This window comes from Geotrypetes seraphini, chromosome 9, assembly GCF_902459505.1.
Source record: "Geotrypetes seraphini chromosome 9, aGeoSer1.1, whole genome shotgun sequence".
NCBI lineage: Eukaryota > Metazoa > Chordata > Amphibia > Gymnophiona > Dermophiidae > Geotrypetes > Geotrypetes seraphini.
Window position 1 is genome coordinate 27,557,944 of NC_047092.1, and position 25,288 is coordinate 27,583,231.

General features: G+C 42.5%; 1 protein-coding gene across 9 annotated transcripts in view; it reads left to right on the top strand.

Moving 5' to 3' along the window:
* KMT2E (lysine methyltransferase 2E (inactive)) overlaps positions 1-25,288 on the top strand; it is a 451,336-nt gene that overhangs the window by 120,237 nt on the left and 305,811 nt on the right. The window lies entirely within an intron of this gene.

Here is a 25,288-nt window from a genome sequence, read left to right on the forward strand (position 1 = left end):
CCAAAGTAGCTATTCATAGTGGTTAAACATGTTTTTATTTTCCAGCATCTGTTTTAGCTGGTTTCTGAAGGTTAATGTCATGAACCAGAATCTTATGGTTTTCTATTATGGAGTTTTTTTTTTTTAATACCAATGATGTGAGAAGACAGCCTAGCTTATTTTGTAGTAATGTGCTGTCATGATATTTGAGGCTTTTTTCTCCACGATCAGTTGGTTGATGACACATCTTATCTAATTTATAACCCCCCTTTCCCCGATGGGCATATTTAAAAACAGTTTTGTTTGCGGTTTTTCCTCTTAATAGTGTGTGTTCTATAGAACATCTGATCTTAATGCTTTGGGGCCACTCTGGAGATTTGTTTAGAAACTAACATTGTGAGCTTAGATATTATAAATGTTTGTATTAAATTGGCACTTTCTATAAAGATAAGAAAGGACCCACTTAAAGGAGAAACATGAAGTAACAACTTCCCCTTGGTGTACTAAGCATACGAGTTGTTTAGTCAAAGTAGTGTTCATGAGCTAGCTCAATGGTTCTTAAACCTGTCCTGCGGAAGCATCAGTCACTTTGGTTTTCAGGATATTTACAGTGAATATGCATATGAGAGGCCTATGCAGTGAAGGTAATAGATGAAAATCTTTCATGCATATTCATTACAGGTATCCTGAAAACTGACTTGACTGGTGCTCTCCCAGGATAGGTTGGAGAATCACAGAGATGAAACATTCAGTCAGTCTGATTAGAACAATGTTTCGCAACATCCTCATGCTGAGAACCCTCTTAAGTAAAACAAACTTCAGCCGCGTGTCCCCAATTAGCTCTGGCAGATGTATATTCCAAAAGCTGACATTCTAATCATGAAATAAAAAATGTAATTTTATTTTTTATCCTTTTTGTGTGATCATTTTTTTTTTTTTTTTTTTAAGTCATGTTGATCCCATTATCTGGATTCTGCTTTTCTCTATGTCTTCTCTTAACTCTCTTGGCAGGGTCTCTTTCTCCATGTATGCAACCATCTCTCTCTCGCATTCCCCTTGTATGTATAGGCATCTCTTTTTTGACATCCTCCTTTCTCACCTTCTTGCAGCCTTCCCAGGTAGGCATGAGGCCAGCAGAACCAACGTGAAGACACATAAGACAATTTTTGATGGATGTGCACTGCAGATGCCAGCTCTTCTGGTAACGCCCCTCTGATAAAGGAAGTTAAATCAGAGGGGGCATGACTAGCAAAGCTGAGTTAGAGTGTAACTATCTCACTTGAGAAAATATGACCCTTTCCCCTACTGTACAAAAGTGAGAAATCTGATTCTATTACATCTACTTTTAATGAAAGGGAAACCTTACTGAACACTTAAGAAAAATTTGTAAATATTACAATTAATGCTTTAAGTGATAACTCTAGTTAAGAGGCATCGTCCAGTATTGGTAATACCAAAAGCATATAGGCCCAAATTCTTTTTTTTTTTTTTTTATAAATCTTTATTCATTTTAAATCTTTCAACAAGTGTACAATAAAATCATCATTTAATATACAACATCACTTGAAGCTCTACGTTTTCCTCAAGAAAAAGATTATATCCCACCCCACCCTCCCAAAAATTATATTCAAATATAATATATATCATATAATAATTTAGATCATTTGTTTTACAATTTGATAATGAAAACCACAAAACCCACCCCCCACCCACAAAACAATATATATTAAGTAAGTAGGGAAAAATGCTGATTATTCATTATAATACCTTATTAATGGCCCCCACACATCCTTAAATTTATTAAAATATCCATTTTGAACTGCAAGAGCTCTTTCCATCCTATACATTTGACACACCGAGTTCCACCAAAAACAATAATTTAATCTTGTGCAATCTTTCCAGTTATATGTTATTTGCTGAATGGCAACTCCTGTTAAAATCATTAAAAGTTTATTATTATTAGCAGATAATTGGCTTTTAGCTCTCATAGACATGCCAAATAAAATTGTGTCATATGACAATGGTACATGATTTTCTAGCATACAATTTATTTGATCCCAAATTGACTGCCAAAAAGCTTTAATAAATGGATAATGAAACAATAAATGATCTAAAGTTCCAGCCTCGAGATGACAATGCCAGCATCTATTAGACTTAAAGCAATCCAATTTTTGTAAACGAACAGGGGTCCAGAGTGCTCTATGCAACAGTAAAAACCATGTACATCTCATCCTCCAAGACCAAATACGTGGCCATTGAGATGCATTAATTTGATGCTTAATCTCAATGCTCCAAATATCTCTAAGTCCAGTCTTTGGTTTCTTATTCGAATAGCTAGATAATAATTTATACCACTGTGCGGCCTGGTGACCCAGAAAATCTGCCTGAAAGCATAAGAAATCTAAACTAAATTGATCATTAAGAGATTTCCATTCAGGGAACCCTGCCTGAATAGCCTGCTTCAGTTGCAACCATTTATAACTTTGTTTTTTATCAAGGCCAAATTTATATTGCAACTGTGAAAAATCCAGCAGTTTACCATTAGAAATGACATCATTTAAGGTTCGTATACCTGCTTTAATCCAATCCTTCCAGACAATCTTAAAACCGCCTATTTGGATCCTGGAGTTTAGCCATATATTTTGATACATTGATTTTTGAATTGGAAGAGGTGTTAAATTATTAATATAACATAAAGTTTTCCATGTGTCCATTAATATTCTATTGTTTTTACGTATCCTAGGCATTTTAATTCTGAGAAGCCTAATGGGAAACATGAGCTGCCATTCTAACCATAACCAATCTGGTAGCTTTTCCATGAGTTCTGGGAGGACCCAATATATACCTTGGCGCATTATATAGGATTGATGGTACCTATAGAAGTTTGGAAAATTTACCCCACCATCCTTAATTGGCTTTTGTAAAGACACTAAGGCAATTCTTGCACTTTTACCCAGCCAAATAAACTTAGTAAGAATACTATTCAATTTTTTATAAAAAGACCCCTGGAAAAAAACTGGTATCATCCCCAATTGGTAACAAACAACAGGCAAAATCATCACCTTTATAGTTTGGACTCTTCCCCACCAAGACAAATGTAAAGGATTCCATTGCTCACATAACTCTGTTACTTTTTGCAATAAAAACCTTTCATTCACTTTCATTGTCTCATCTAGTGTATTTTTTATCCAAATTCCTAAATATTTTATTCCTTCCTCCTTCCATATAAAAGGGAATGAATCAAATAAACCTCTTACCCAATGTATATTTAGAGGAAGGACTTCTGATTTAGACCAATTTATTTTATATCCTGAAAATTTTCCAAATTTCTCAAACAAATCCAGTAAACATGGGATGGTTGCCTCAGGATTCTTCAAATGAAGCAGTATATCATCCGCATATGCAGATACCTTATACTACTTTCCAGAACGTGGAATACCTTGAATCTCCCTTACCTGTTGAATAGCTAACAACAAGGGTTCCAGTACTATATCTTTCGCGATTAAACAGATCCTCCAGTTCTTTCTTTAATATCTCTATATCTTTGTGATCATTTTTATATTGTGTTATTTCTGCCTCAGTTTTCTCCACACGTTTTTCTATATGCTCAATTTTTAAATCTACTACTTGCATTCTTTTATTTAAATTTTCTACCTCTTCTTTGACCTCTTATGTTTTTTTGCATTATTTAGCACTATCTCTTTAATCTGTTGCAATTCCTTCATGAGGTCTCAGTTCTCTATTTCATCCGTTGGAAGCAGAACTAATGCAGGAGACGTCGGCTCCAACTTTGACCTCTTGACGCTTCCTGCTCCTTTTCCCGCTGACGCGCTTTTACACTGCTTGCCTGAAGCCATTCCGCTACCGAAAATAAAACTTTACTGATGTGACTCATGAATTTTTAATACTTTAAAATACCATAAATAGCCTGATTTTACAGAGCTCTTCAACTACCCGACAACATCGGAACGCTCCAAAGCCACGCCCCATAGGCCCAGATTCTATTAATGGCTCCGGAAGCCACGTTCCTACAATTTTTTTTAAAATGGTTTAATCAGCAATGGTAGGTGTCTACCTTTTTGAGGTAGGCATATACACTGAGGTGCCTACCAGCAAGCAGGCATGGTTAGAGGCAGATTTATGGGAGGAGTTTGGATTGACTTAGGAGCCATCATTTATGCCAAGAAAACCCTGGCCTAAATGGAAGTGCGTCTAAGGGTTCAATGCCTATGGTGCCTAAGAACGCTGAATGGCACATAGGAGTTAGGCACCGTTTATAGAATCAGGGCTTTAGTGTTTCCTTATGATGGATTTTTGCATGAGATGACATGTTTTGCTCTTTGACACATTGTTCGCTGTAGTATGAGATTATTTCAGCTAAGTTGGAGTTACTGTGACTTATAAATAGTATTCTAGATCTTGAGGTCGTGAACCTATGCTGAAAAATCTGTGAGAATTCCAGTTAGCTCTCTGACTCTCTAACTGCCTAATAATATCTTGTGTAATGTGAGGATTTCTCAAGTTTAAAAGTAAGAATTCAAGTTAACCTTTAGGTCATTTAGGAATGGCTCCTACTTGAGCCTTGAGCCTTCATTTACTATAGCCTGGGAGGGATAGGAAGGGAAAGGTATGGTTTCCACTACATTTTAATAATTTATTTTATCCCTGGACAAGCAGGCAGCATATTCTCACTGATGGGTGACGTCACCAACGGAACCCCAATACGGACCACTTTAAAAGTGCATCACCACTGTAAGAATTCCAAAAGTTTGCGATAGCCTGAACCGTGCATGCGTGAGTGCCTTCCCGCCTAATGAGGGTGCGTGGTCCTTCAGTTTCTTAGTTTCCGCAGAGCTAAGAAGTTGTGTTTCAACGGCTGTTGAAAAATTTTCTTTTTGCTGCCTTCCCGCTCTCGCGATTTTCTGATTTTTTAGTTAGTTTTTAGTTTTTTCTTTTCTTTCATTTTTAGTTTAAACACCCCCTCCCCCAAAAAACAAACAACTAAAATTTTTTTTCTTTTACCATCGTCGGTTAGGCTTGGTGGGGCCTTATGGGTCGCCATACTGTTTTCTCCCCACCTTATGGCTGTTTTTCCATGCAGGTTTTTCCTGTTCCTTTTCCACCAGCGCAATTGCTTTGCTGGGGAAATTGTCTCCACAGACATCCTTCTGTGGTTCTAGCAATGTCGGGTCCTCGGCCTTGCCATTTTCTTCTTCCCCTGCTCTTCTCTTCCCCAGCGCATTTTCATTCTTCAGAAGCAGTTTTCCATCGGCGCCGTCAGGAATCCATCACCCGCTGGCATCAATAATCCAGTGCCCAGCCTATTTCCAGCACCGTTCTTCCAGCCGGCACCGACATTGACGGGCTCGATCTTCTCTAGGTAAATTGGCTTGCAACTTTCTCTTTTGGGCTTCAGGTCATTGTAGCAGTGTGTCTAATCCTGCCGACCTTGGTCATTGTAGCAGTGAGTCAAGTCCTGCTGACCTCACTCAGCCCCATTCCTTGCACCGATGGTATTGGTTCATAGGCCAAGCGTACCAGTGTTTTTTCTTTTCGGCTCTGCTTCAATATCGATGAGTGCCTTGATACGGGCATACTCATTTTGGAAGTGTGGAGTGACACTGATGGTACCGGTTCTTAGACCCATGGTACTGGTGTTTGGTTTTTTTCTGACTCCGCTTCGATATCAATGAGTGCCTCGGTACGGACAGACTCATCTTGGAAGTGTGGAGCGACACCGATGGTACCGTTTCTTGGACCCATGGTACTTGTGTGTTTTCTTTCGGACTCTGCTTTGATATCGATGAGTACCTCGGTACGGGCAGACTCATCTTGGAAGCGTGGAGTGACCGAGGGTACCGGTTCATAGATGTGTTTTTTCTTTCCTGCTAAAATTTTTTCCGCACACCGATGGTACCGGCGATGCAGCCAGCGGTACCAGTGTTTTCCTCTTTAGCAGATTTCCTTCATGTCGGCACCATCATGTTCAACTGTATTTTCAGTTGTTACTGTCGACTTCAGGTGTCAGTCCAGTATCAGTTCTTGACACCGGTAACACTTTCATATACAGCGACGCCAGTCTTCTTTAACGTTGCCGGTGTCGGTGTCAATTCGGTATGGGAAGGCCTTGCAGTCATTAAACTGTCTTCAAGCCTTTGACACCGACTCCCTGACATCAATTCTGTATAGTTTGGGATTGAATCTCTGAGAGGAAGGGGGTTTTTGATCAAGACCCCATATCTCTCTGTAGCGGTGGGGGTTTTTTTTTTTTTTGCCACATGCTTCTATTTTCAGTTCAGTAGGGTTAAGATTTTATTTTATGATTCCTTAGTGGAATATCTACACTTTGTGCCATTCCCTTGGAAGTTACCTTTGCAAAGTTGTTCCTTTGTTAAGGATTTTCTTTTCCTTGATGTCTACTCAGGGATTTTTTGCTATACTTTTAGAAACACTGAGGCTGTTTCAGTAAATCTCTACTGGTGGAGTCCACTCTACATGCTAGTGTATAGGTCTCTGTCTTTCTGGGCAGAGTGGGCTAATCGACTTTCCAGATTTCTATGCTACCTCACTGGTTCAGTCACCACTTTACTTGGCATACATTTTTCCATGTCATGTTCCACTTTTCTCTGCTTACACGTACAGTGCCTGTGTTTTTTCATGATTGTCCACCAGAACAGGCTAGTAAATATGCCTTGTTTGGGGGACGACCTTTGGGTGCTTCCATGGTTGCGCTGGGACATACCTATTCAGCAGTTGTCTGTTTTACTAGACCAAGTGAGACTTTCTGGTCACCTTCATCTCAATCTTCTCAACGAAGATTTGTAGATACTTTTTCCCTATAGTTAGGGCTTTCTCAAGTACTACATTTGGAGGCTGTCTTCAGTTCCTCATGCATTGCTGAGAGTTCATCACCTTAGCTCTTTGAGTTTTCTTCATAGGGCAGATTTTCTATACTCAATGTTTTCATCCTGCTTTCAGATCTTTTTTCTAAGAGAGTCTGTTTTGGATCTGGCACAGTCGTCCCTTTTTTTCTTTTGCTGATTGCCATCGAAGGGTCCTCTGATTTGTGGAGACAGGGATTCTTATTCCTTTTCAACTTGATTCCCAAGTTGAAAGGAGGGCTGAGATTTTTCCTGGATCTCAGAGCTCTCATCATTTTCCTGGTCGGGAGGTATTTCACTTGTTTATCCTCATTCCTACCTACTAGCTATGCTTCCTGGATCTCGAGGAAGCCTCCACATATTCCAATTCCCATGGTTTTCGGAATACACCTTTGAGTTCAACTCAGTTGTTGCCATTACCAGTACAGAGTCCTTCTTTTTGGTCTGGCTTCTTCTCCCAGAGTCTTCTTGACGTGTCTGATTGTGTTGTCCGCATCTATCTGATTACACAGCTTTCAGGTTTTCTCTTTTTCTGAACGTCTGGTTCATCAAGCTGTTTCTTCTCAGGAAGTGGTCTGCGCCATCTCTATTTTTCTGGTTCTAGGCTTTGAAATTACATTCCCCGTAATTATGTCTATAATTAATTGGGGCAATCCTAGTCACCACTCTCATGAGAGCATTTCTTCCTCCAGATCGTCTTCAGACCTGTGTCAGCAGTTCTTCCTTCAGATCCGTCTGTGTCAGCAGTTGCTTCCTTTTCAAACCATCTTTGCCAGTCACATAATGTTTTTTTCCACAAGGTTTTCAACTGTTCATGTTCTACCACGGGTAGGACTACATTTTTGCATTCCTCAATGGATTCTTGCTTCCCAGTGGTCTCAAGCGACGGGTCGTCTCTCAAAAGCATGTATATTTTTTTACATTGTCTCATTTACAGTCGCTTCATTTATGGATGATCTCTTCTAACCTCTACAGAGGTTTTCTTTTTTTGTCCCCTCATTTTATGCTCATCACGACTGACGCATCTTTTTACGTATGGGGGATTCATAGGGACGATCCGCAGACTGTTCCTAGAACTCAGAGTGATGTTTTATGACCTCAAGGTTTTTCATCATCTACTCTGCTCTCAAGTCCTCCTCCTTTGCACGGACAATCAAGTAGCTATGTACTACATGAACAAGTATGGAGGCGCGGGCTCTCGCCTGTTGTGTCAAGAGGCCCAGCATATCTGGACTTGGACGGCAGCTTGCACTCTGCTCTTGTTGCCTGTCTATATTCCTGGGGAGTAGAATTCCCTAGTAGACAACCTCAGCAGAATTCTTCAACTCTCGTGGACTCTCAACTCTACAACTTCCCAGTCCATCAATGAGGCACCACCAAGTGGACTTGTTTGCGACTCCTCACAATCACCTCTTGCCCCAGTTTTGCTCCAGACTTTACTACCTTCTCTGACTGGCAGCAGATGTTTTTCTTCTTTATTGTACAGGCATGTTTTCTATATGCATTCCCTCCATTTCTTCTCCTGTTGAGCATTTTAATTTTGCTCAAGAGAGAAGCAGCTGCCATTTTCTCTTTGCTGCATGGTGGCCCAGGCAACATGGGTTTTCCCTCCTTCAATTCAGTTTCAGGGAGACCTTGCCTCTTCTGATATTTCCTACTCGGTTCACTCTTGACTCGGAAGTCTTTGATTCATTCCAGTCTGCAATGATTTGCCTTCTCAGTTGATTTTTCTTGGGCTGCGTCTTTCTCAGCCTGTTTATCGGATATCTCCAGGAAACCAGCCACTCAACAATGTTTCCATCACAAGTGATCTAGGTTCTTTATTTTCATGTTCCACATTCCTACATAGTGGAATTGCTTATGGATTATTTTCTTCTTTTATTTGATTTTAGTCTCGAGTCTACATCTCTCAGACTTCTTTTAAGTGGAATTGCTTATGGATTATTTTCTTCTTTTATTTGATTTTAGTCTCGAGTCTATATCTCTCAGACTTCTTTTAAGTGTTATTGTATTTTTTTCCTTTGTCAGTCAAGGGTCTCCCTCTTACTGCTTATCCACAGGTTTCCAGATTCATGACAGGGTGTTTTCATGTGAAACCATAACTCCTGTTTTTTCCTGTCATTTGACCCTATTGTAGCCCGTTTTATTTGGTTTTCAGGTTTCTGGTAGGATTTTTTCCCCTGTGAAACCATCTCTGCAGTCTCCTCATGTAGTTCCTTCCAGTTTGTTTGAGGCTACCATTTCAATCAATGGCCACAGATCCTCTTCAGTTTCTTGCAGGAATGTAGTTTTTCCTTACTGCTCTCGCCTCTACCAGGAGGGTCGGTGAGTTCCAAATATTTGTAGCAGATTCATCCTTCACAGTTTTCCATCATGACAGGGTGGTTCTGTGTACACGTCCAAAGTTTCTTCTATAAGTTGTCACTTTTCACCTCATTCTCTTATTGGAGAATTTGTTTTGTATGCTCTGGGCTGTACATGGGCTTTGGCCTGCTACTTGGACCGGACAAAGCCACAACAAACTTCTCCCTAACTTTTCTTTTGATCCACTCAAGTTAAGGTATCCTGTATTCAAGGGAACGATTTCTGCCTGGCTAGCTGCCTGCATCTCATTCTGCTCTGCTCAGACTGCCTGGCACGAGAAAGTCATGTCACAGCCTACAGAGTTACAGCTCTGGCAGCTTTTGTTGCTTTCCTTAGATCTACACCATTGAGGAACTCTGTAAAGCTGCCACCTGGTCCTCAGTTCATTCCTTCACTTCTCTCTAATGTCTGGATTTTTTCTCCAGACGGGATGGACATTTTGGCCAGAGAGTATTACAAAATTTATTTTCCTAAGTTGTCAACTCTCCCACCATCCCATCTCTGTTAGCTTGGAGGTCACCCACATGTGAGAATATGCTGCCTGCTTGTCCTGGGATAAAACACAGTTACTTACCGTAACAGGTGTTATCCAAGGACAGCAGGCAGATATTCTCACAACCCACCCACCTCCCCGGGTTGGCTTCTTATCTGGCATATGTTAACTGAAGGACCGCTCGCCCTCATCGGGCGGGAAGGCACTCGCGCATGCGCGGTTCGGGCTATCGCAAACTTTTTGAATTCTTAAAGTTGCGATGCACTTTAAAGTGGTCTATACCGGGGCTCCACAGTGACGTCACCCATCAGTGAGAATATCTGCCTGCTGTCCCTGAATAACACCTGTTACGGTAAGTAACTGTGCTTTCTCTGTAGACAAGACTGGGGAATTCAGCCATACTCCAGGTGACATCATCTGATGGAGTCTGCATCCCAGATTCTTCTTCTAGCTCAGAGAGGTTTTAAACTAACTCTGAGCATGAGTGGGAGTTCCTGCGCCGTGTTACTATGACAGATTCCCTCCATCTTATATATCTATACAGTACTGCTAGCAGCCTCTCCGCACCTCTCACAATTTACTTTTGTTTGTACAGGAAAATTCTCCCTATTGCAATTTTTCTTTTTAATACTGCTGTCATCCACATTTTATTTTTGTTTTATTTTACAATGTCAGATGCTCCGGTGTAGTTTATCCTTTAGTCCAGCAAACTGTTCAGTCCCTGAGCATGGGTAGGGGCTCTGGGGGTCACAGTCCTGCTGAATCAAGACCAACTCTCTCACCCCCATCCTGCTGTGACAACTCTCAAAAAGAAAACTGTAAGTAAACAGAGGGAAAAGAAAAAACACACTTCTCAAAAGTCAGTTGCAGCCTGAGAAGAGTGTTAAATTCTTCCTCTCATCAGAATATCAGTAGGAGCTGCATTGTATATTAGTGATAATCAAAGTCCTTACCCAAATCAGCAAAAGCTCTCTCAAAATGTTATGCCAACTCATAACTACCGTAATCTTATCGCATTGGGCTCACTCTCCAAGGGAGCTGCTTATTCTCTCTTAGAATCACTAAAACATTTTATGCAGGACAGTGCTGCACGTCTTCAGTCAGCAGAGTCCCTAGCTATGCCAAGTACAGTTAATCTAGTACAAATCCAAAATAGCCTTTCATATCTCTATTTGCCTCTCCTTCTGATTGATTTGCTACAAAATTCTTCAGAATATCAGAGTCCTCATTGTTCACATAATTGGGACATCATTCCTATTCATTCTATTTCACCCACACTGATGTTATCTCCACCTCTACCACAAGAGGAACAGGAAGGACAACCAACAGAGGAATTCTCCTATACAAAATTTATTCAGAAGATCATAGAAGACCTTTATTTAGCTATTTCACAAGAATATAGGAAACATTTTAAGACCATTCTTAAATCTTGTTAGAGACATAAGGTTTGATAGCCTTGCCTATTCATAAGCTGCTTCAAGAATTTCAACTAAATGTATGGAAAACACCTTCATCTATTCCTCCAGCATTAAGATGACTATGAGGGTGTGCTGAAAAGTTCTCAGCCCAAACAAGAAGGGAATGACATGGAGCCATGAAACTTACACAAGTTATTCCACATATTCACCCCTAAGTTCAACACACTTGGCACATCGTGTCTGAAGTTTCTGTAACCCTTCCAAAAAATACTTTGATGTCTGGTTACTGAAATACTGCTCTGCTTCTGCAATCACCTCTGAATCACTCAAACATTGGTACCCTTTCAAACTCCTTTTAAGGTTTGGAAACAGAAAATAATCAGATGGAGCAAGATCTGATAAGTAGGGTGGATGGTCTATGCACTGAAACCCCAACTGCATCAAAAAACATCCTTTGTTTTGCCAGTCTTGTGAGCAGGTGTATTGTCTTGCAAAATGAGAACTCCTTTCTGTCTGTAGCTTCTTCTCCTTTTTCGTTTCAATGCCTCCTTTAATCGGCACAGCAAGTTACAGTAGTATTCTACGTTAACTGTTTGGCCCCTTGGAAGATAGCTATTACAACACCTTCCTGATGCTAAAATACTGTGGCCATAACCTTTCCTGCTGACTTTTGGGTCTTCAATTTCCTTGGAGAACCTTAGTTCTCAGTTTTCTGCGGAGCCGAGAAGTCTGTCTTTGACTCTCTGTGTTTAACTTCGTTCACTTTGTGCCTTCTCTAAAACCGCGGTTTGTGGTTTTTTTCCTCACGAATCGCTGTTTTATTTTATTTCTTTTATTTTAGTTTAAAAAAAAAATTTTTTTTTCTTCCGTTCGTTTTTCGGGACAGGCCGCTCGGCCGCAGCCCGAGGGCTTCGATTTTGTGGCGGCTAGTTTTCCGTCTATGTCCCGGCCTGCTAAGGGCTTCAAGAGGTGTAGCAAGTGTCAGCGTGCAATCTCTCTTACGGACCCTCATGGACGCTGCCTCAAGTGCCTTGGGCCGAAACATCATCCTAGGTCGTGCTTGCCTTGCCAAACACTTCAGCCTCGTGCTTTCAAGCATTGTTGCATTTTGGTGGACAAGCTCTTCGAGATGGAGTCTCCTACTGATCCCTCGACTTCGAAGGCGTCTTCGGCCTCGACTTCCACTGAGACCCCTTCTGCACCTACTGCTTCCACCTCGAGCCTCATCAGACCTTCGTTGTTTGCAGCGGCTCTTGCTTCAACATCATCTGCTGTATCTTCCCCTTTTTCCTCAGGTCAGATAGCTCAGCAGTTGGTTCCGCTGGTGCTGATTAAAGTGTCTTAAGACTCCCAAGTCGAAGCACACTCACACTACCTCGAAGGAACCTCCAGCCAAAGCAGGTGGTCCGGTTTCAGACGCGGATCCATCCTTGCCGGCTTCTTTCCAGACTATGTTAGAGAAGCAGTTTATGCAGTTCCTTACTAACATGGGACCCAAACTGCTTCCTCTTATCCAGCCTGGGCATTCAGCAGACTCCCGCGAGGTTGAGCCGCTTCCTTTGCCCCAGTCTGACCTTCCACACTCTTTGCAGGGAGCAGAGTCTCTGCAAGTGTCTGGTCTGGCATCCAAGCACGTAAAGCAAGGAGCAGATTCTTTGCGAGTGCCTCGACGAGAATCCTCACACTCTATACAAGGAGCAGAGTCTTTGAGAGTGCATCGAGGTTCCTCCTTATGAGGGCAACGACCTCTTTGATGAATCCATCAAGGCAGCCACCAAGAAATTATCTGACCATAAAAAATAATTTGCTTCTATAGTCAGACCTAAGCCAAAGCCAGCTCCTGCCAAGCTTGTACGCCCTGCTCTTATCTATCAAAGGCGTTTTGCTCCAAAGCCGGCTCCTTATACTCACCCTCCTCTGAAAAAACAGCACCCTCAGAAGCAACAGAAACCTTAGAAGCAACAGAAACCCTCCACCTAAGGCTTCTCAGCCTTTTTGACTGTTTACAACAGAGCATAACCTCCACCGTTCTGTCTCCTTTGCCCCCTATAGGAGGTTGTCTCCATCATTTTTACAACCGATGGATGATAATTACATCCGACCTCTGGGTGCTTACCATCATCAGAGAAGGATACTCTCTTCATTTCACTCATGTTCCACCAGAGCTTCCTCCAAGAGAGTATCCTTCCAATCCATCCCAGAAGGCCCTTCTTCTTCAGGAAGCTCAAGCTCTGCTTCGTCTCCATGCCATCGAACCAGTTCCCTTGGAACAGCAGAACAGGGGGTTTTACTCCCGTTACTTCCTTGTTCCGAAGAAGACGGGCGATCTGCAACCCATTCTGAATCTCAGGGCTCTCAACAAATTTTTAGTCAAAGAAAAGTTTTGAATGTTGTCCCTGGCATCTCTTTATCCCCTTCTCCAGCAGAACAACTGGTTATGCTCTCTGGATCTCAAGGAGGCCTACACTCATATCCCCATTCATCCGGCCTCAGATTTCGGGTGGGGAATCTGCATTATCAATACAGAGTACTACCCTTCGGCCTGGCCTCGTTTCCCAGAGTGTTCACCAAGTGCCTGTTAGTAGTAGCGGCAGCTCTCTGGAATCATGGTCTTCAGGTATTTCCCTACCTCGACGACTGGCTCATCAAAGATTCCACATCTCAAGGGGTTATTGTAGCGACCCAACGGACTACCTGGTTCTTACAAAGTTTGGGATTCGAAATCAACTTTCCCAAATCTCAACTTCAGCCCTAGACTCTAGAATTCATTGGAGCTGTTCTGGACACTGTCCAACTCAGAGCATTCCTTCCATAACAATGCCTGGAAGCTCTTCTTCAACTCTGTCATACAGTGTCTTCCCACTCTTCCATCTCAGCGAGACACATGATGGTACTTCTGGGTCACATGGTCTCTACAGTACACGTGACTCCTTTTGCCAGACTTCACCTCAGAATTCCTCAGTGGACCCTGGCATCTCAATGGATGCAGATTTGCGACCCTCCTTCTCGACACATTTCAGTCACTCCTTCCTTGAAGAAGTCTCTCCGTTGGTAGATGCTCTCTTCCAATCTTTCCAGAGGCTTGCTTTTTCAAACTCCCCATCATCAGAAGGTCCTCACGACAGACTCTACGCTTGGGGTGCTCATCTAGATGGTCCCCGTACTCAAGGCCACTGGACCAGAACGGATTGTCAATGTCACATAAATCTGTTGGAACTCAGAGCGATGATTTTCAAGGCTCTCAATGCTTTTCAACATCTTCATGATCAAGTGGTCCTCATCCGGACGGACAACCAAGTCGCCATGTATTATGTCAACAAACAAGGAGGGACGGGCTCTGCCTCCCTTTGTCAAGAAGCTCTGAAGGTTTGGGACTGGGCAATCTGCCACAACACCTTCCTCAAAGCTGTCTACATTCAAGGGGCAAAGAATTGCTTGGCGGACAACTTGAGTCGTCTTCTGCAACCTCATGAATGGACTCTCCATTTCTCGCCTCTTCATCAAATTTTTTCACAATGGAGAACCCCTCAGATAGACCACTTTGCGGCTCCCCACAACTTCAGACTGCCTCAGTTCTGCTCCAGGATATACCGTATTTTCACGTAGATAACGCGCACCCGTGTAAAACGCGCACACGGGTATAGCACGCGAAAAACACAAATTTATGTACAGAAATTTTTATATACCGCGCACACCCGTATACCGCGCATGCTGCCAGACTCTCCTTTCACCCGGCCCGACTCTCCTCTGGCCACCCCGACTCTCCTCTCCCCCTTGAAGTCCTGTCCCCACCCTGAAAGCCTGATGCCCCCCCCGACGTCCGATTCAACCCCCCCCCCCCCCGCAGGACCACTCGCACCCCCACCCCGAAGGACCGCTCTCACGCACTCCCACCCGCACCCCCACCCTGAAAGACCACTCGCACCCCCACAGCCTCCCGACCCCCCCATCATGTAGAAGCTCCTACCGGTGTCCTGCTGCTTCCTCTTGGCGGTCCCGACTCCCCGACACGATCGGGGCAAGAGGGAGCTCAAGCCCTCTTGCCCCAGCCAACCGCAGCACCCCCGACACGATCGGGGCAAGAGGGAGCTCAAGCCCTCTTGCCCCAGCCAACCGCGGCACCCCCGACACGATCGGGGCAAGAGGGAGCTCAAGCCCTCTTGCCCCCCCGACTCCCCGACACGATCGGGGCAAAAGGGAGCCCAAGCCCTCTTGCCCCGCCGACTCCCCAACTCCCCGACAATATCGGGCCAGGAGGGAGCCCAAGTCCTCCTGGCCCTGGTGACCCCCCCCCCCCCCCGGCTAGTTGTTCGGGCCAGGAGGGAGCCCAAACCCTCCTGGCCACGGCGACCTCCTACCCCCACCCCGCACTACATTACGGGCAGGAGGGATCCCAGGCCCTCCTGCCCTCGACGCAAACCCCCCTCCCCCCCAACGACTGCCCCCCCAAGAACCTCCGACCGCCCCCCCAGCAGACCCGTGACCCCCCTGGCCGACCTCCCCACCCCCCTTCCCCGTTCCTTTGTGTAGTTGGCCGGACAGACGGGAGCCAAACCCGCCTGTCCGGCAGGCAGCCAACGACGGAATGAGGCCGGATTGGCCCATCCGTCCCAAAGCTCCGCCTACTGGTGGGGCCTAAGGCGCCTGGGCCAATCAGAATAGGGTGCCGCGGTTGGTTGGGGCAAGAGGGCTTGAGCTCCCTCTTGCCCCGATCGTGTCGGGTGTCGGGACCGCCAAGAGGAAGCAGCAGGACACCGGTAGGAGCTTCTATATGATGGGGGGGGGGGGTCGGGAGGCTGTGGGGGTGCGAGCGGTCCTTCAAGGTGGGGTTGCGGGAGCGGATGGGAGTGCGTGCGAGCGGTCCTTCGGGGTGGGGGTGCGAGCGGTCCTGCCGGGGGGGGGGGGGGTGAATTGGACGTCGGGAGGGGGGGGGAACTATGTAAAAAAATTTTGTAGAACGCGTATAACGTGCAAGGGTATGCGCGGTACGTAAAAACCACATATAACACGCGCGTTATATGCAAGAAAATACGGTTATGGAACTGTTTTCTCCAAAGTGGAGCAACAAGGGGTGCTTCTTACTAAGGTTAATGAAAGGTTGGAGAAACAGGAAAATAATTTGAATGAAGTAAAGAAGGTTCAGGTGGAACTGGTTAAAGAGAGATCTTATGTTTCCCGTAAGATGGAAAATTTCGTAAACCAACTGAGGAAAAATAATTTAAGATTTTTGAATTTTCCTAAGTGTCCTATTATTTCACCAGTTGAGATGGCTAGGAAATATTTTCGAGAGACTTTAGCCATCCCACCAGAAAACTTGCCTCCAATTGTTAGAGCTTGAATTTAAAAACAACACAAGGGGAATCCACACCTATAGAAACCCCAGTGGATAAAGTAGTGGACTTGAATTTGTCTTCATTTCTGGAAAATTCCCTTGAGGTTGTCACTCAAAGAACTACCATGTTGTTGACTTTAGCCTTGGAGAGTGACAGGGAATTTATTCTTCGTATTTATTTTCGACATATAAATGATAAGTTTTTGGGTTCTAATGTTCGAGTTTTTCCTGATTTAGCTCAGATAACCCAGAGACGTAGGAAGGAGTTCTTGTCCTTGAGGTCAAGGACCCTGGCTCTGGGGGCTACTTTTCTTGTTAAATTTCCTGCAAAATGTTATGTATCTTTTCAAAATAAGAATTTTCTTTTTTTCGAGCCCAAACAACTTTTGGAATTTATTGGATCAAAGGAGAAAATGGTAACCATGCCTAGTAATGTATGACTTGCCAGCTGGTTGTAACTTGGGAATCTAATGCCGTGACCTTGTCTAGTTGATTTGTTACTAATGTTTTGGAAGTTTATTTCCTTTCTTGATCTTTAAATTGTGGTTTAAATTGTGGACTAAATAAGACATAATGTTTTTCCTAAATAAGTTTTGTTGGAATATTTTTTCTGGATCTTTTGCATTGTATAATGTAATGCTTGTATTAAAATGGAAAATCTTATAAATAAATAAATTAAAAAAAAAAAAAAAAAAAAAAGAAAATACGGTACTCTCCTTACCGCCTCAAGGCAGATGCTTTTCTTCTGGAATGGATGAATCTCTTCCTCTACCCATTCCCTCTCATTCTCAAGACTCTGGTCAAGTTGAAGAATGATCATGCCACCATGATTCTCATCGCTCCTCGGTGGCCAAGACAACCTTGGTACTCCCTTCTACTTCAACTCAGCACCAGTTTTTCCTTCTCTGCTTACACAGAGTCAAGGATCTCTGCTTCATCCTAACCTGCAGTCTCTACAACCTTTCAACGTAACTCCTCTTCAGTTTTCTCAATCTGTAAGAGATGTCTTAGAAACTTCTAGGAAGCCTACCACTAGACAATGCTATCACCAAAAATGGACTAGATTTTCTACATGGTGTTTTTCTCATTGTACGGAGCCTCAGCATTCCTCCTTATCTTCTGTTTTGGACTACTTGTTGCACTTATCCAATTCTGGCCTCAAGTCTATATCTATCCGAGTCCATCTCAGTGCAATTGCGGCTTTTCATCAGCTTATTGAAGGGAAACCCCTCTCTGCTCATCCCGTGGTTTCCAAATTTATGAAAACAGATTTTGTGCTGCTTATCCTAGGAATAAGCAATAGGTTTCCCCAAGTCCATCTCAATAATGACTTATGAACTTTCTTTAAGGAAATTATCCAAACCTTTTTTAAACCTTGCTAAGCTAATTGTTTTTACCATATTCTCTGACAAATTCCAGTTTAATTACACATTGCGTGAAGAAATATTTTCTCCGATTTGTTTAAAACCTACTACTTAGTAGCTACATTGCATGTCCCCTAGCATCTTAGGAAAGAGTAAACAAGCATCTACCCGTTCCACTCCACTCAGTGCAGTTGACAACGCTTAAGTGCAAGGTCTCCAGACCAGACTGCCATGTGCGCTTAAACAGAGTGCGCTTAATCGGAGTACCACTTTTTAGCCATGAAAAATCACAGTATGCTGTAGTCAAATACAATAAAACTTTTATTCAGCAATAAACACACCGAATACAATCTAACACGGTTCAGTTATAGAAACAGCACTGTTCCGTCTAATGGAATACACTGTAAACCTTTTTTTAAACCAACATTCTACTGAAATAATCAGCCATTATTTTCTGCACGCAGATTGCATGATTCAGGCTGTGTATCTGACTAATGATGCTGTAAAATTGTCCATAGTCGTGACATCTATTTTATCTCCAGATAAAGTAGTGTGTGTAGGGACTTCAGCACATCCGAAAAGGAAACAATCTGCATGTGTTTCATTAGTCGTGATGACCGCAGCAGTATTGCCATACTCAGATTCTTGGTTGTCTGCAGTGTCCTTTATGACTGTAGAGATATCGGAATTAGTGCTGCCAGATGATGTGGGCACATCATTGTCAACGGCAACATACAGCTCAAACTCTTGTGGCGCGAATCCAACTGGGAGTTCAATGGAAGAAGTGTCAGCTTCAGTTGTCTCATCAGATGCGTGAACGAAGCTCGCCCTTCGATAGCAATTTGAAATTGTTGATGATGAGACTCGACTCCACGCCTCCCATACGATGTGAAGAGAGCCGAGCACCGTCAGTTTTCTCGTGAGCTCAGGGGCTGGATTCTGTGCTTGCATCAATCACTGCCATCACATATCTTAAGATGAGTGACCTGTAATAACGTTTGAAGTTGGCGATTATCCCTTGGTCCATCGTTTGGATCAAAGAGGTCGTGTTTGATGGAAGAAACAAAAGTTTGATGTTGGTTAGTCTCACTTCATTGCTGTGTGCTGCACAGTTATTATACAGCATTACAATGTGCCTCTTATGCCTTCTCATCAGATTATCAAGCTTCTGCAACCATTCAGTCCACAGTGTCACCGTCATTCATGCGTTTTTGTTGCTTTCATATTCAACAGGCAGGCATTTCATGTTTTTGAAGCACCGAGGATTTCAATTCTTCCCAATCACCAGTGACTCAAGCTTTTCACTACCTTATAAACCATCCCCCAAAACCCATCGCTCATACTATGCAATGTAGTAGACAGGAACACGTCAGACCAAAGCACAGGGCCGGACGGAAACTCAATGCCCGACAGTATGGTGCATGACCTACTCCTACTGGAGCACTGGTCCAGGACCTGGCAACTCAGTTTCAATATCGAAAAATGTAAAGTCATGCACCTGGGCAGCCAAAATCCATGCAAGACGTACACCTTTAATGGTAAAATCCTACAAAGGACTGTAGCAGAACGTGATTTAGGGGTGATCATCAGTGAGGACATATGAAGACTGCCAAGCAAGTGGAGAAAGCTTCATCTAAGGCTAGACAAATCATAGGTTGTATACGTAGGGGTTTCGTCAGCCGGAAGCCCGAAGTCATTATGCCATTGTATAGATCCATGGTGAGACCCCATCTGGAGTACTGTGTACAATTTTGGAGGCCGCATTACATTACATTACATTACATTAGTGATTTCTATTCCGCCTGTGCCTTGCGGTTCTAGGCGGATTACAAATTATAAGAGATCTGGACATTACCGAGAGAATTGCAAAACAAAGATTATCATTACCGCAAAGATGTGCTGAGACTTGAGTCGGTCCAGCGTACGGCCATCTGGATGGTCTCGGGACTCAAGGATCTCCCGTATGAGGAAAGGCTGAAAAAATTGCAGCTATACTCCCTCGAGGAACGCAGAGAGAGGGGAGACATGATCGAGACGTTCAAATATCTCACGGGCCGTATCGAGGTGGAAGAGGACATCTTCTTTTTCAAAGGCCCCACGGCAACAAGAGGGCATCCGTGGAAAATCAGGGGCGAGAAACTACACTGTGACACCAGGAAATACTTCTTCACCGAGAGGATGGTTGATCACTGGAATGATCTTCCACTGCAGGTGGTCAAGGCCAGGAGCGTGCCTGATTTTAAGTCAAAATGGGATCGCCACGTGGGATCTCTTCACAGAGAAAGGTAGGGGAGGGTTATTGGGGTGGGCAGACTTGGTGGGCCGTGGCCCTTATCAGCCGTCTATTTCTATGTTTCTATGTTTCTATACTAGTCGTCAATTCGTGTAAGCTCACTCTATCAATTCTGTAAGCTCCCTGGGAATGCGCGGTTTGAGCTTTCGCAAACTTTTTGATTTCTTAAAGTGGCGATGCACTTTTTAAAATGGTCTGTATTGGGGCTCTGTCGGTGATGTCACCCATCATAGAGAATATCTGCCTGCTGTTCCTGGATAACACCTGTTACGGTAAGTAACTGTGATTTATCAGGGAGCTAAAAGCTTGAATGACCTACTGGCTGAAATTAGATATAGAGAATTTTTCCCCATCCCCATGGTTAACCACGGGAAACCATCCCCTTGTCATTCTTTAAGGAGAGAGGAAGAATTAAAGCACAGCCACTGATCCTCAAGCCTTGCATTAAAGAATGTGGGTGTAGAACAGGGGTGCACAACTCGGCCCTTGAGGGCTGAATCCAGTTGGGTTTTCAGGATTTCCTCTGTGAATTTGCATGAGATGTATTTGCTTCCATTGTATAAGTAAAAATCCAGTCACCTCCTTTACATTAGTCCATATTTAAAAATCATGTGTCCGATAGACTAATGAACACTGTTTTTTCACTTTTGCCACTTCTTTAGGGCTTCAGACATGCCATTATTTGTTCGCTTTATAAATATAGCCCAAATATAAACTTATTTAAGGCTATGAAGCCACCTTGTATGTGATTTTCAAAAATATTTTTTAGAATTTTTTACCAATTTTTTACCCGACCCTCAGTGGCACCACTCAGGACTCAAACTTCTCATTGTCCTGAGCTTTATGTGTCTACTCGTCATCGGGACATTTTTCATAGAGCTTTCCGCTATTTATATTTCTATTGATGCTTTTCTTATAAAGATACTTTCTTATAAAGATAAATACTTAGCTTAAAATATGGCTAAGTCTTCTTGGTTAGAGATGTCAGCACTAATAAGGGATGTCAAAGCCTTTGACATCCCTTATTAGTGCTGACATCTCTAACCAAGAAGACTTAGCCATATTTTAAGCTAAGTATTTATCTTTATAAGAAAGTATCTTTATAAGAAAAGCATCAATAGAAATATAAATAGCGGAAAGCTGTATGAAAAATGTCCCAATGACGAGTAGACACATAAAGCTCAGGACAATGAGAAGTTTGAGTCCTGAGTGGTGCCACTGAGGGTCGGGTAAAAAATTGGTAAAAAATTCTAAAAAATATTTTTGAAAATCACATACAAGGTGGCTTCATAGCCTTAAATAAGTTTATATTTGGGCTATATTTATAAATTGAATGTTCTGGCACCTTGATAACAATTTCAATAATTTGTGCGTGGATTTGATTATTTGTTCGCTGACATTTTTAGCGATACAAAACACCTTTTTGGCTATGGCTGTGGCCTCTTCATTTGCCCATATATTTTTTTTATATTTCTATATATTTTATATCAATTTGTTGAGATTTTTTATGTTATATATAAAGTGCTCCATATAAATAGTTATAAAAATTTTTAACTTATCTTAACAAATTTTATCTCCTTAATAGGATCGGGTCGGGATTTGTCACATCGACATGTTTCGCCATAAAGGCTTTTTCAAGATACAGACTCCCTTTTTTTAGTTTCAAAAGACCATCCCGATATCCAACATTTATTTGATCTACCAAAGATGCAAAAATATATGGGCAAATGAAGAGGCCACAGCCAAACCCTTTATGGCGAAACATGTCGATGTGACAAACCCCGACCCGATCCTATTAAGGAGATAAAATTTGTTAAGATAAGTTAAAAATTTTTATAACTATTTATATGGAGCACTTTATATATAACATAAAAAATCTCAACAAATTGATATAAAATATATAGAAATATAAAAAAAATATATGGGCAAATGAAGAGGCCACAGCCATAGCCAAAAAGGTGTTTTGTATCGCTAAAAATGTCAGCGAACAAATAATGGCATGTCTGAAGCCCTAAAGAAGTGGCAAAAGTGAAAAAACAGTGTTCATTAGTCTATCGGACACATGATTTGCTTCCATTGTATGCATATTGATCTCGTATATATTCATTTGGGAAATCCTGGCCTGGCGAGGGCCAAAGTTGTGCACTCCTGGTGTAGAAAGACTGAGGTTGAGATAGACTCTAAAGAATGACATGGGGTATATTTATTGCTCTTTTCGCAAATTGCTGAAAACCTACTTTGAAAAGGTCTTGTTCAACACATGATGCCTGATAATGCTATCTTTAATTTCTAGTTTTTGTCCTTATTCGTTCTTTATTCTTAATATACTCTTTTGTAAACCACTTTGAAACCAGTTGGAGATATATTGGTATATAAAACTACTTCGATTGGGATATTTTGGATAGGTAATGGAACTGAAAGTTGAGGATTATCTTTCCATTGGAAGAGGATATTGCTGGATGTTGTGATACTATGAGATAGCATATTAGTATTTAACCAGCAGTTAGATGCCTAAATATAGGAGCCACCCTTTACACTTGCTCTATGGAAGGTGTAAATAGGTGCTCCTAAATGCAGCAGATAGGTGCCTAACTGAAAGTATTCAATAAAGTGCATGTGGTGGCATGCATAGATCTAATTAATATGCATTATAATGTCACCGATGAAGAAACCTCAAAGTTTAAAAACATTTCCAAAAATGCTGAGGAACCCTTTAAAACATCTAAAAATCGCTAAGAACACTGTATGTATGTGTGTATATGTATATATGTATGTATGTGTGTGTGTGTGTGTATATATATATATATCTATATATCTATATGTATGTATGTATGTATGTGTATATATATATCCCAGGATAAGTAGGCAGTATATTCTCACATGTGGGAAGCCTGGTACGGACAGTGCAAAAGTGGTACTGTCTCTTTAACTTCTTTAAAAGTCTTGAAATAGCCTGTACCATGCATGCACCAGTGCCTACCTGCCCAACGGCTCACAGAACCATCAGTTCTTCATTTTCCGTACAGCTGACTAGTTCATTTATAGAGTTAGTCCAAATCATGTCAAACTTTTACACTTTTATGCCTTCCTGTATTTAATTTTCTTCAGTATATTATTTATTTTTCCTTCCTTCTCAATTTTCTTCCGTAAATTTTTTCCCTTTTCATTTTTGGGCTTCTGCCCTGAGAAGTGGAGATTGACACAGAGACCGTTTACCACGGTAAACTGTGGTCACCACAATAAATCCACAGGAATGGAGACATTTGCAACTGGTTTACCGCAGGAATGTGGACAAGATCTTTCACCACCCTGCGGGAATGGGAACAAAACCTTTTACTGTATACATAACTATTTTTCCAGTGCAATAGATGAGTCATTCTGGACATGTGGGTTATCTTCCAATGGCCGCAAGCCATCTGCAGAAGGAATCCACTCTGGATTTGTTCTGTGACTTCCCTATTTCACAGGGAGCTTTACTGTGACCTATAGTGTTCCCCTTTTGCATGCGAGCCTGGAGGAGTGTTTTTGTTCTGCTCTTCCCTTTTTTTTATTTTCTTCAGTGTTTTCATCCCTTTTGGGGGTTTTGGTGCTTGGAGCATTTACTTTAGCACTGCCTGTGTTGAGAAGAAGCAGACTGCGGTCTGCTGCTGTCAGGCTGATTCCTGGTGGTACCTTTTGGCCAGCCTGCACATGTATTTTTGAAACTTGGGGCCGTCCCCGCTTCATCCTCCTTACTGCTTGGCAGGGGTTCAAACACAGGCTATTAGGCATCCTTAGGAGGCTCAGTGGTGTGTCTCAGGATGCTGGCTGCATATTTTGCCTCAATCTTTCTGTTCTTGCATCCGTCAGTCTTGTCACATGCTAGGCCCCTGCCTAGGTCTGCAGCCATTCCTAACAGTGACTTTCCTGAACTTGGCGTAACCCCCCCCCCAAAAAAAATGGGGAGGCCCTTCAGGTAAGGCAAACTAGGCGCCTGCCTAGAATGTCCTGGTCACACTGAGCAGTGGACAACACAAAAATAGGAAACCAAGACAAGATAGTATTCAAACAAGTCTCAGTCTTTATTTGGTGCTCTAATTGGTCACTACTGATAACAGCTATCTTCAGTCATGCTCCAGCTGGTCACTACTGAGCACAGCCATCTTCGTTCTTGCTCCAGCTGGTCACTACTGAACATCCATCTTCGATCATTCTACAGCTGGTCATTACTGAGCACTGCCATCTTCTGTCATGCAATTCACAAAAAGAAAACTAGTCAATTCCAAAATCAATTCAAAACACTTTGCAGCAGTGCCCAAAGTTCATGCACCACACTTAGCACAACACAAGTTGATAACTTTCTTGATCATACAGACAATCTAACATATTTTTGTAGCATGAACTGGGGAAACCTGGACCCAGCCTTAGGGCAGGATTCACTAAACCTCCAAAGTGTGTGCGATCCGTTTCATTTTGCATGCTGACCAAGCAATTCAGTAAAGGCCTGCATGCAAATGGGGATGATTGTTAGCACGCCCCCTACCCACGGCCAGAGCGATCCCCGCTCATGCGCACACCTTGACAGTAGTGACAGGAGAAGCAGCCTTTTTAAAAATTGGCGTAACATTGGCCACCGTTCAATCTTCATGTACAGATCACTAACAGCAGGTCGGCAATTTCATGTTTGAGTTCTTTTAGTACCCTGGGATATATACCATCTGGTTCAGGTGATTTATCACTTTTTAACTTGTTGATTTGGCTTAGTACATCTTCCAGATTCACCGAGATTTCTTTCAGTTCCTCCACATCATCACCCTTGAAAACCATTTCCAGTTCAGGTAGATCTCTTACATCTTCTTCCATAAAGACCGAAGCATAGAATTCATCCAGTCTCTCTGCTATGGCCTTATCCTCCCTGAGAGCGCCCCTTTTGCTCCTTGATCATCCAACAGTCCCACAGATTCCCTCATAGGTTTTTTTGCTTCTGATGTACCTAAAAAAATTGTTATGCATTTTTGCCTCTTTTGCAAGTTTCTCTTCATATTCTTTCTTAGCTGTCTTAATCAGTGCTTTGCATCTGACTTGCCAGTGCTTGTGTCTTTTCTTATTTTCATCATACGGATCCTTTTTCCATTCTTTAAAGGATGTTTTTTTTGGCTCTAATAACCTCTTTCACTTCACCTTT